Genomic DNA, 12,144 nt, shown 5'->3' on the forward strand with positions numbered 1-12,144 from the left:
GGTCATGCCTTGTACTCCAGTAGAAGACGTTCCTATAAAGCTCCGTCCGTCTGAGCCACTGCATGCCCTGTTGTCCCGTCAGTAAAACAGGCTATTGTTGTTATCTTGTTCAATGAGACCCAGGTTGTGTGAAACCATACTTTTGTTTCAGAACCGAATCCCTCAGCCAGTGTTTGCTTGCTTGTTTCTTCTTGGTCACCTTGTACACCATTACATTTCAAATTAAATGTAGTCTTTTTGTTTACGTGCTGAAGGTCCCTTGAGGGGCCATAAAAACGCACAGGCGTGTGATCCATTTTGTTCCCAAGCTGCGTCTCAGGAAACAACTTCAGGTGTAAAAGAGAATATTGCAGCAGTTACTCTCTTTACAGAAGTCTCACAGCAATATATAAAGGACACAGAGAGACATGAAATAAGCTGTTTATGGCAGCAGTGGCTGTTCCTGCCAGTATATGGTGCCTTGCCATTATGGGAGTGCAGACAGACAGGAAAACAGACAGTGTGTTTTCCGCGCATGTGTCGTGCAACAGCTGTTTTGATGCTGGAAACCACAGCGTTTGGCCAGCATGGAGATCTCATTCATGTGCAGCATAATGATGGCACAGGAGCCTGCATCAACATGTCATTAGCATCATCATTACGGGGTCATACGCAAAGATCCCATGACCGCACGTGTACACACACACGTACACACACACAGCTACTGGCTCTGTGATTACAGCGGTAAGCGGTCATACTCTGGTCCAACAGACAAACATAGCGTCCAGACATCCTGGGAAACTACGACGATGATGATGATGATGTAGATTGTTTGTTATTACAGTGACAGATGACTCATGTGCACATGTCATCATGAGCATCAATATCAGCACCATCGTCACCATCCGATGGGAGAAGATCTGGCAACCCACAGAAAACGTTCCCACCAACATACTATCAGAGGAAATACAGGAAGTTTACAAGAACGCAACACACAAACAACTGACCACATACAAACGGTAATCTTAATGTGGGTACTAGAACAAATAAACTGACCAACAAAGCAGATGTACATAAATGTCATAGTTAACACATATCAGCGCAAACGTTGAACATTTGAATAATCATTCAGGACTGAATGATTCCAAATTCTGCATGACAAACACTATCTTGCATAAAAGAATCAATTTCTCAATGAAGTGGCATACTGAACTAAGACAAGCAAATTATCCAATATTACATTATCACTTTATAAGACTCCATAAAGGGCCGTACGCATGCTGCATCTTTTGTACGCTCAAACGCGGAAGAGACGCTATCGCGGCGCGCAAACGCTCCCTAGCGCCTATTTTTCGGGCCGCGATGGCTGCGCGTTCAACGTTTGGAACGCTGCAGTGTGCACCATTTCACGTGACGAGGAACAACCAATCACAGCCGGCAGATAATGCTTCTTTCTTCCATAAATATCAGTCTACGGTAAATATATGGATGGGAGAAGTAAATCATTTTAGTGCAGTACTACTCAGATCTTTACGATCTGTCCCATGGACAGGGACTGGCTTCACCCTATCTGTCCAAAGACGTTGGATTTGATTATGTTTAGTTTAGTCAGTGAGGCTTCCTGCTAAATTACCGCAACTTCATCATCATCGTCATTGCAGCACGCAGGTTTTGGTTGCTTAGTAACGGCAGGCGCTACGGCAGCGCAACATCCCAAGCACGTTGGAAAGAAAAAAAAGCGGCACAGCTAGCGTTTTCCATGCAGCATGTGTACGGCCCCTAAAGAACTATTTTACTCATGTATACCCACAATAACCATACCTTAAATGGGAGAGATAAACATTGGCAGGTCTACAAGAAAGCGAATAAGTGTATTCCTCTAAATGTTGAAATATTCCTTAAAAGAAGTCTCCTTAGATTTTCCCATTCACAGGAAATGCACGTTTTTTAGTGCATTTTAAACTAAACATACCTTGAGTTTAGGCTCCAAAGTCGGCTAACGTAGAAGGAGTTAGCAGGAGAGGTGGATGTTTGGGTTGAGATAAGGACAGACGGAGGAAAAGAGAGAAAAGGTTTGAGAAAAAGAAAGATGGGAGAAAGATGAATAGGAGAGGGAGTGGAAGAAAAGGGTGAAGGTTGAAAAAGAGAAAGAAACAAAAAGGTCAGGAGTGGAAGAAGAGAGCACGAGATCAAAGTCCAACCACATCATGAAACCTTAATAAGCAACAGTCAATTAAGTCTTTTTAAAGTGGGCATCCAACTAGGTGATTATGAGACTACTTTGATACAACAACACGCTTCACTCTGTAGCACATACCAGCCACGATGTGCTTTCATATGAATCCCAGTGATAAAGCTTGACTTTGACTTCAAAATGTGAAGCCGACTCTCTCTGCACGATAAATCACCAAACTTGTGACCTGTGTTTACTCTCTGGGATCAGTGGAAAACTGTACAACTCCAATGTCACGCTGCGATAACCATCTTAAGGCTGTGACCTGATGTCAGATGCTGTTTTCAGCTGGTGATTTGATGTCGACTGTGAGCAGTTATTTAACTCGTAGTGAGGCCTGAGTTGGCACATCTGCAGCCATAACGACTTACGTTTGTTTTTCTTCTATCTGCTAGGTTTAATTTTCTGAGACAACACAATGTAATTACAATACAAACTGGAAACAGACAGTTTGGAAGGTGCAGATGTTCCATCTGTCTTCCACCCTTATCAGCAGACAACTGGGCTTTCTATGAATTGCATAAAATGCAAATCATTTGCAAATCATTATCAACAGAGGCAAATGAGGAACAATTCCAGGTCATCTTTGCTGCAGCTGGTCAACGCACCAAAAAAAAAAAACACATCCAAATCCACTTTAGATTTACATTTTCTTTCCAAACTAGCCAGTTTCCACTCAACTTCACTGAATAATGGTGATGACAGCTCCTAAGTGGAACAGGATGAGCAGCCTCACAATACATTTTTAGAGTCGTTTCATGCTCCATCACCCTTGATAGGAAATATAAAAAAATGATCTTTATCATGGAAGGCATTGCCATTTTGCAACCATCAATTCTTAATTGTAAAGTCGAATTAAAGGTGTAGTGTGTAGGATTTGCTGGCATTAGGGGTGTGCAACTCCCTTTCTAAGACTCTGGTAACGTGGGCCGCCGAGTGCAAAGCTGTGGTAACGCCGTTTTATCTTTCATGACCTTCACCCCGCCTACTTCAGGAGCGCCGAAATTCAGATGGCGGGTGGGTGGTGTTACCACGGTTTTGCACACGGTGGCTCAAGTTGGTCATGTTCGGCAGAGGTCATGTTCAGCCGAAACAAGACAGGAGACAGAAATATCACTTCCACATATTACAGCAGTATTAACTGTGCGATAATAACTGTTATTACTATAATTAATTACTATAATTACTATATTACAACCTCAGTCTGACCACTGCCACTTAAACTGTAGATTCATACACTATATCATAGGACGAGACCCAATCTAAAATTAGTCGCCACAATATTTAGGACTCACTTGAGATTCAACAATCATGTTCTAGTCATTTTTGAGATTGTTAAGAGAAAAAAATCATAGTTACGAGAGATAGAAGTCATCACACACAGTATATCTTGTGTTATAGTGTGATGGTATTACTTTGATAGTTCAACAGCTGTAGTGATGCTGCAGTTGTTACAGAAACCTGTCTTCACCCTTTAATATCAACAGAACAGGGTACATTCCTCTGGGCAACTATCTGAGCTTTTAGCCAAAAAAGTACAATGAGGTGCATTTTAGGTGCGACAGTCACCACCCTGAGTGTTCGAATGGCCTCTGTAGGAATGAGGCCAACAAGGTGTGTCCCGCTCTTTACTTCGTTTATTTGGTTGACACATTAAATGATGTTATCTCAATCGTTCCACAACAGGCTCAGTTTATGTCACTAGTTCTCTTCTTCTCTCGACAATACATACTTTGCAGTATAGATGTGGAATTCCACCGTGACCGGATACACACATATACACATTTACCCAGAGGAATGTGATCTATAGGCTCATGTGACCGGTAATATAACAACATATAGCTCATATAGCCTTCAAGCCACACAGACAGTTTGGCTGAACACACACATACATCATTGTGGTCGGATATATTTGCCTGCACATTTGCCTGCTTGAGTTTTACATACCTGACAGTTGCTTTCTAGAGCTGCCCTTCACCATGGCACACACACATATCTCTGTTACACTCTGTTGATCTTTCTCTCTTGTTTCTTTACATAATCATCTTTCAATCTTTCCATGTGTATTCACGAATTTACTCAATTATTTTATTTGGTTATTGTTTATCATCAATTTGTCGTTAAATCAAGCAAAAATGTCAAAAATTTACTCACTTAATTATTTAATTCGGGGTTTTTTTTTTATCATCAATTAGTTGTTTGAATCAAGCAGAAATGTCACATATTTACTCACTTAATTATTTTACTCAGTTATTTTGTATCATCGATTTTGCGTTTAAATCAAGCAGAAATGTCAAATACTTACTCAATTATTTTATTCTGTTATTTTTTTTATCATCAATTAGTAGTTTAAATGGAGCAAAAATGTCAAATATTTACTCAATTATATTATTTGGTTATTTTTTTATCATTTATTAGTAATTTGATTCAAGCAGAAATGTCAAATATTTACTCAATTGTTTTATTCGGTTATTTTTTTCATCGATTAGTCGTTTAAATCAAGCAAAAATGTCACATATTTACTCACTTAATTATTTTATTCAGTTGTTTTTTTGTAATATTGATTAGTCGTTAAATCATGCAAAAATGTCAAATATTTACTCAATTATATTCTGTTATGTTTTATCATCAATAAGGTGTTTAAATCAATCAAAAATGTCAAATATTCTCCAGTGCCATCTTCAAAAATGTAATTTAAATTCAATTTTTCATTATAAATTGGATATGTTTGGGGTTTAGACTGTTGGTTGGACAATTTGAAGACGTTACTAAGATTGTAAAGGCAATTTCTTTACATTTTATAGAACACATGATTAATCAAAATAATCAACAGGTTAAAGATAATGAAAATAATCACTAGTCACTGTAACTGCTCTGTAAACATGTGTTTTATAACACAAAAAGGTCACATATAGTTTCCAGAGGACATTAAGGGTAATTGTTAGAAACCTATAACAGGAAATCATTACTGCGCGCCCTCCACACAGACACCTTGTTTACCATAAACATGCACCCTATGGTGAGAGTGGGTGGCAGCTCTATAATTGGACCTCACCCCGCTCCCTAATTAACTGCCATATGTAGAAACTTTCTGATGTCTCGCCTCGCTTCCTTCCTTCCTTTCTTTCTATTCATTCTTTCATGTTTTCTCAATGTCAATCATCCCTTCAATCCACTCTCTTTCCAACACTTGGATTCCTTTTTTCCTCCTAAATTGATCGAAGGCCACGTCTCTTTCTCCAGACCCCCTCCAGATGCCCTGACCCTCTGACAAACACCTTCATTACCTGACCATAATGTCAAACACACACAGACTGGATGGACCACCCTCTGAGGCTGAGCTCTTACACGGATAGACGCCGGCTAATGAGTCCCTCTTGAAAACTCACGATCTATAAGGGCTTGTAGAAAGACACACACGGCTACTCTGCCTCTCTACCTACATACTGCCCTCACCACAAATTAATGTGTGTGTGTTGTATAATACGAGTCAGGAGAAAGCCATTAGTGAGAGAAACTGATAAAAAGTGGCTGCTCCGAGTGCACCTTTGGTCTGCCGTAGTGTGTGCGTGTTCGACGACAGCTTGCGGGAGTAGTGTGGGCCAGTGTGCACTTAGTGTGAGTGTGTTTGAGCTGCTGCTTTGGCAACATGGTAAAAGTTGATGACAGTAGGTAACCTTTGGACTCGAGACAGGGAGAGAGAGAGGAGAGGAGAGGAAGGAGTGGGGCCAGAGAGGGAAAATAAGCTATAGAATATGAGGGCATTATTGAGGGCACTCTGGGACTCTTGGTTAGAGTTATTTTCTAGTGCTGCACCACCTTATTTCTTCCACAGGGGTCATTTAACGTTCATCTGATCCAACACGCACTCAGGAAATGAACATCTAAACCCCACCAGTGGTAGAGTTCTAACTACTGAGCAATACCCCAGTGTATACAGGTTGGATTAAGTTAAATAAAGTGGCAAGATTTATTTTTTTTCAGATTTTCCCCATTAGGAAGAGGAGGATTCACCTGCACTGACGTCCTCGTCACAGCCACTGTTGGTGTGGGAGGGCAACGGTTCGAATATGATATGTTACGAAAAGTTATTCCTCATTTTTCGTGCATTTTCTTACGAATGTCCAGCAACGTGTGTCAATTTCTGCTCGTTACATGCATACTTTTTTTTTTTTAAATAAAGTTACGTCTTCACAGGAAACAACTTGATTAGGTTTAGGCAACAAAACAACTTAGTTAGGTTTAGGAAAAGATTGACTTGATTAGGTTTAGGCAACAAATTTACTTAGTCAGATTTAGGAAAGGATGGTGGTTTGGGTTAAAATAACTGCGGATGTGCCATAACTTAAATACAGAAGTTACTTGACAAATATACAACGTTGACTTCTGGTTTCACACGGGATACAAACACCGTCTCCCGGGCAAGTCCAATGTTTTTTGACCCACCCCTTCCTACAAAGCATTTGTCGCTCTTTATACTTCCTGGCTCACAATTATGTGGATTACATACAAATTGATTTTGTGGGATATATATGTATTACAGTGCATTACTTTTCGTAGGTATAGCTACGAACGGTGTATGAGAACAGCCTGGGGAGGGCTACAAGGATATGAACCCCAAGGGTTCAGGGTGGGTTAAGCACAATCTGAACTACTTCAAAAGACAAGATCAGAAATCAAAAATGTTTATAGCTGCGTAGAGATGGGATGGACACAATATCGTCTAAATATGAGTATAAGGACGGCTTTAAAGACGACATAGTGAGAGAAATAGTTGTGTAAAGAATGAAAATAAGAGATCTTGAGAGAGAAATTCAACCCCTTACTTTCTCGCCCCCACACAGCTGGCCAATCACTGCTAGAAGTGGCTGTGAATGTCAGTTTTGGAAAGTTACAGAAATTGTCAGACATTAAGGATGTCACAATACTAGAAACTTAGTAGTCTATGGCAATACCAGTGAAATTCCACGATTCGCGATACCAATTCGATACCAAAATAAATCCCATGTACTTCAACATACACTCCTTTATTACCATTTGCATACTGGTTTTTGTCAAATTTATTATTAATTCCTGATGATATGCCTCAAGTTTCTCGCCAAAAACTATATTTTACAAGATTACATTTTAACACATCATAATGTTATTTTGCCTAATTATCATTTTTAACTGAATAGAGCTTGAACGAATCATAAGGTAACTCAATGCAACCTCCGTACTTTAGCTATTAGCTCCATTATTTAGCCAAGCTGGACTATGCTGCCCACCAGCTGCTAACATCTAACGTTACTAGCTCTCCTCCTGCCAATTTAACAGTGTAATGTGTTGTTCACAATGTAGCGTTGTTGAAATTTTCTATTGTTAGTCTTGAGCCCTGATCCCCGGTATCTACGGTACCTGCGATACAGTATCAAAAAACGAGTGCCGTCACATTTTCATGTTTTTAGGCATCAACTTGGTACCTAAGTATCAGTACTCGTGACATCCTTATCAGACATACTGTAGCCTCCCCAATTCAAACATTGGAAAGGTCTGTGACAGAAATTCCTCCAATTTCAATTCTCCAAAAATTGTTCTTTTTTTTTTTTTTAGCCAAGTAAACCATTTAAAAAAATCCTTTAGAGAAAAAGAAGCATTGTCTCAAAGCTGACCACAGGGGTGTTTTTCTCATGAAAAGTTGATGTTTTGGAGACACATGGAGGAAAAACAGGTCAGTGCGTGGTGACAAACAAACGAGACCTCTACTGTACCAACTCTACTGACGCACTGTGGTGTTTAAAGCCTAATATAAATATGGATAATATATAACCAAATACTATAAAGGGCATGTTAGGAGTGGAGGACCCTTAACCCTAGTAGTGTCAACACAAAAGACCAGACAGAGATCCAATCTGAAGACGAGACAGAAAGAAAGAAGAAGAGGACAGAGGGGAAACAAAACTGCAACACAGGAAGCAGACCGAGACGAATAGAAGGAGGAAGAGAGAGTGATAGAAAGATGGCAAAAGAAAGAATGGGGAAGAGATCAGATATAAGATACAAGAGAGAGACACAAGGTTACATGTGTAGTGGGTGAAAGAGGAGAGGGAGAGATGGAGGAGTCCAGATGTCAGTCCCACACTTCACATGTGGCTGTGGTTGACCTTCCACCTCTCCCTCTATTCATCCATCCATCCCTTGTTTCTCACCACTCTGTCAGGATGTCAGCAGTGTTTCTCAGCACGCCGTCAGACCTTCGCACAAGCCTGCGTTTCTTCCTCCTCCTCTTACATCACCAAAGGGTTTACCCCTTAACTGACTGTTAACGACAGTTTGTGGCTTGTTGCTTCCGTCTATCTAAGGCTAAACCGGGACATCCACTTTCTGATACTGGCACAAAGAAAAGTTGGCATTAAAGCGGAGGAGACCATAATGTTTTCCCATTAGGTCACGATGACACAGCACCTATGCCTACAAAAGAGATCTGCTTCCAAGGATAGAAACGTTTTGATATATTAGCTGTCACATTTCAGGTGTAAAATGCGTTCCAAGCAGTTACGAAACCATCTGGCCTTGTGTTGGGAGGACTTTCAACACACCATAGGCTAGATCCAATGTAGTGCATGCTGTGTTGGCAACATGAACAGTGCAGAGTCAGCTATGAAGATATCTTTCTTATTTATCTTATTTAAGGAGAGCAATGATCATTCAAGGCTGCGACAGAGGTTATTTTTTATCAGTGCTGTGGCATCATAAAATCATTCCATGGTGTGATATAAAGTGTTTACCAAGAAGCAGCCAAAGCCAAGCAGGAACAGAAAACAAGACGATAAAAGGAGCTACTTGGCAAGTCCCAACAGGCAGGAGGAAGAAAGCATACTTGTAAGAGAGTTCAACTTCAAAACGCAGTCTTATAACTGCAATGCTGATGGTGGAGATGGAGAGAAATTCGGGAACAATTCCTGTATCGAGGTTTGCGGGAAAACTTCAAACTACCATCCCATCACAGCACAATATGCCTGTGATACCCAAGTTTTGGAACAACTGTAAAAAAAAAACTGCTGAGAGAAAATTTCATCTGCTTTAGAATAAAACATAAGTCGGTGCTGAATGGATTTCCAGGAAACATTAAACTGGTAACAATGGCACCCTTAAAACCAACAGAAATACTCTCATTGGCTTTCTTGCTGAGAGTTTAGATGAGAAGATTGTTACCACATTGTTAGCTTAATTAAGACCGGAAACCGGGGGAAACAGCTGGTCTTTTTTTAGTTCGTAAAGTTTGAGCGAACAGAACAAATGAGATGCAACATGATATAATGTTCATACATATTATGCAAGAAAATCTGGGTGTCACTTTGCTTTAAAATGAGCCGTTTCCCCATTCCTCCAATTCTTGATGCTAAGCTAAGCTAATTGGCTGCAGCTTCCTGTTTACCATACAAACACGAGAGTGGCATTGATCTTCTCGTTTAACTCTCGTCGAGAAAGCGGAGAAGCAAATTTCCTAAAACGTCGAACTGTTCCTTTAACAACCTGCGTTATGCTACCATTTAGGTTTAAATAGACTAAGATGCACCGCCAATCATCCAAACCACATTCTAAGGCAGTTGAGAACTAAATATTTGGCTGATTACAACAAACTATATGACATGACTGATATAAAGTCCATGCATGGATCATTACAAATTAGGGCTGTCAAAATTGGCCAAAAACGACGTTCAAATATTCGTCCTAAAAAAACACATAGGTTCAAACTATTCAAATATCTAGCGTCCATCTGTCCATGGGGTGCACAGCTGTTGTTGGTTTACATGATGTAAAGTAACGCTAAGTAGTAAGTGCGACCGACTTCTCTGCCATCATTGCGGTTGTTATCAAATTATATTCAGGGAATCGTGGACTTTGATATATTGCCGTCTACATTTTTTCACTTTGAGTCGGCACTTATCTACTGTGCGCACCAATCCCTTCTTCTCCAGTTTATCTTGAATGGCCATAATCCCCTGCGTTTCGGTTTGCTTGGAAAATGTCCGAGACCACCTCTCACAAGCGGTCACGGACCGGCTGTTTTGGTCCGCACCAGTAGAGTATCTTCAAACTAGATATAGGTGGTGAACACAGTAGATCCACAAATGCCTAGTCGGGATATGTGTGAATCTGTCTGAATAGTGTCTGCAGTCAGTTTGGTTTTGGCAACACAGCACTGATGAACACTGAGGACAACAGCAGCATTAAAGTGCCTTTAGCGTCCTCGACCGTTGCCAAGATTGTAGTCCTGAGCTCCTCTAAGTGAACGGCATTGCGGTCTGACTAAATAATCCCGACCCAATTGCAGGAAACAACCTCAAATGCAACATTTTATGACGCATCATGCTCCGCTCAGGCATTTTGAACCGGAGCCAAAACCGTCCCATAACTCCTGCCAATTAATGAGCAAATAGTGGGTCCATGTGACTTTGTTTATTGGCTCTGGTTTGCTTGTAATTGTGCAATGTGAACATAAACAAATCTGGAAAAAAAGTACACTTTGCCATGTGGTTCTGAGCAAAGAAAACATGTTTGGACCTGGAGAAAAAATCTTTTGTTTTTTTAATACAAAAAGTGCATATTCAGAGCCTGTTTTGAAAGTTTATACATGTAAAGGCACCTCATGAACAGAAGAAGTGTATTTGACTATCAGGTGCAGATATAATCCAGCTGAATGAAACACTGCAAATGAGGCAGATGTTAATGTTGGGTGTAAAGATGATTTTGTATTTTGACTTTTGTGCACAGTGAAAAGAGAGCCGGGCTGCTCTGTAGACACGCTGTCTCTCTCTGTTTGTTTAATTGGTTGTTTGGGAGGAATTTTAACTGAATTCCAGTCGGAATTCATCTAAATTGAATTGCGGCCGGGCTGCAGAGGGCGGAGCAGCAGCAGACGGAGGGAGAGAGAGAGAGAGAGAGAAGGAGAATGGTTTGGCTCTGGAGCCTTACAACAAGCTCAAACAGGAAGTCATTCAACGAGAAACACACACCCAGAACAAAACAACCACACACACGCGGACGCACACACATACGAGCACACGTGTGCACACCAGCCGAAACACAGAAGAAAGACGGGCAATGCATTCCTCCTCCTCCCCCATGCATGAGTCAGTGTGTGTGTGTGTGTGTGTGTGTGTGTGTGTGTGTGTGTGTGTGCGTGTGTGTGTGTGTGTGTTTGATGGGCCTACAGTAGACGGCAGCGACAGTATAAAAGTGAAGGAGGAACAAGAGAGGATGAAGGGATGTGGAGGAAAAGAGATGTGGAGGGAGGACACAGTGATGAGGGAGGGGGTGAAAAGAGAGGGATGGGGTCAAAAGTGGGGTTTTCATGTAAACAAACTGCACTGCCCTCGGGCACTTTCTGTGTGTGTGTGTGTGTGTGTGTGTGTGTCCTAATTCTTTTCTCACTTTGCTAAATCCTTAAAGGAGTACGCCAAGTTTTTGGAACAGTGATCAACTTCCCTGTTAAAACACAGACACTAAAATAATCCACGTGTCCCCGGTAGACTATTATTTCTGAGCTCCATGTGAAAACTTTGAGACGGGAGCTCTTTTACCAGATTACAGTTGGATTTATCAATCAATACATATTAAATATAAACCGTAATACATTCTAAACAACTGCCTGTGGTTCAATTCTTTCTAAGGCACAGTTGGGGTAAATGTTTTTTGTTTCCTGCACTACAGAGCCAGATTGAGTCATGCTTTATTTGACATGAGTAACCTTCAGAGTCCCCAGAGTTTGTTCTGAACTTGTTAAAAAAAACTGCATGTACCCTGGCTTTGGAATCATTTACAAGAATTGGAAACGCTTCCTTCATGCCAGGCATTCAAATGCCATATTAAGAAAAAGTTACATGAGTAATTCATCTGTGTTAAATAGTCAAGCTCTCTCCTATACAGTATGTGTCTCTCAGGACCTG

At 40.7% G+C, this 12,144-nt stretch overlaps 1 protein-coding gene across 3 annotated transcripts in view; it reads right to left on the reverse strand.

The window, feature by feature from the left end:
* Nucleotides 1-12,144, reverse strand: part of plcb3 (phospholipase C, beta 3 (phosphatidylinositol-specific)) — a 110,184-nt gene that overhangs the window by 41,999 nt on the left and 56,041 nt on the right. The window contains exon 1 of one of the 3 annotated variants that reach the window (XM_074623038.1): nt 8,401-8,424. The exons of the other annotated variants lie outside the window; for them this stretch is intronic. The gene's annotated coding sequence lies outside the window, so the exon portion shown is untranslated. Of the gene's footprint in view, nt 1-8,400; nt 8,425-12,144 lie in introns of those variants that run through there. 3 annotated transcript variants of the gene reach the window in all.

The sequence above is a fragment of the Sebastes fasciatus genome, chromosome 22 (genome assembly GCF_043250625.1).
Source record: "Sebastes fasciatus isolate fSebFas1 chromosome 22, fSebFas1.pri, whole genome shotgun sequence".
NCBI lineage: Eukaryota > Metazoa > Chordata > Actinopteri > Perciformes > Sebastidae > Sebastes > Sebastes fasciatus.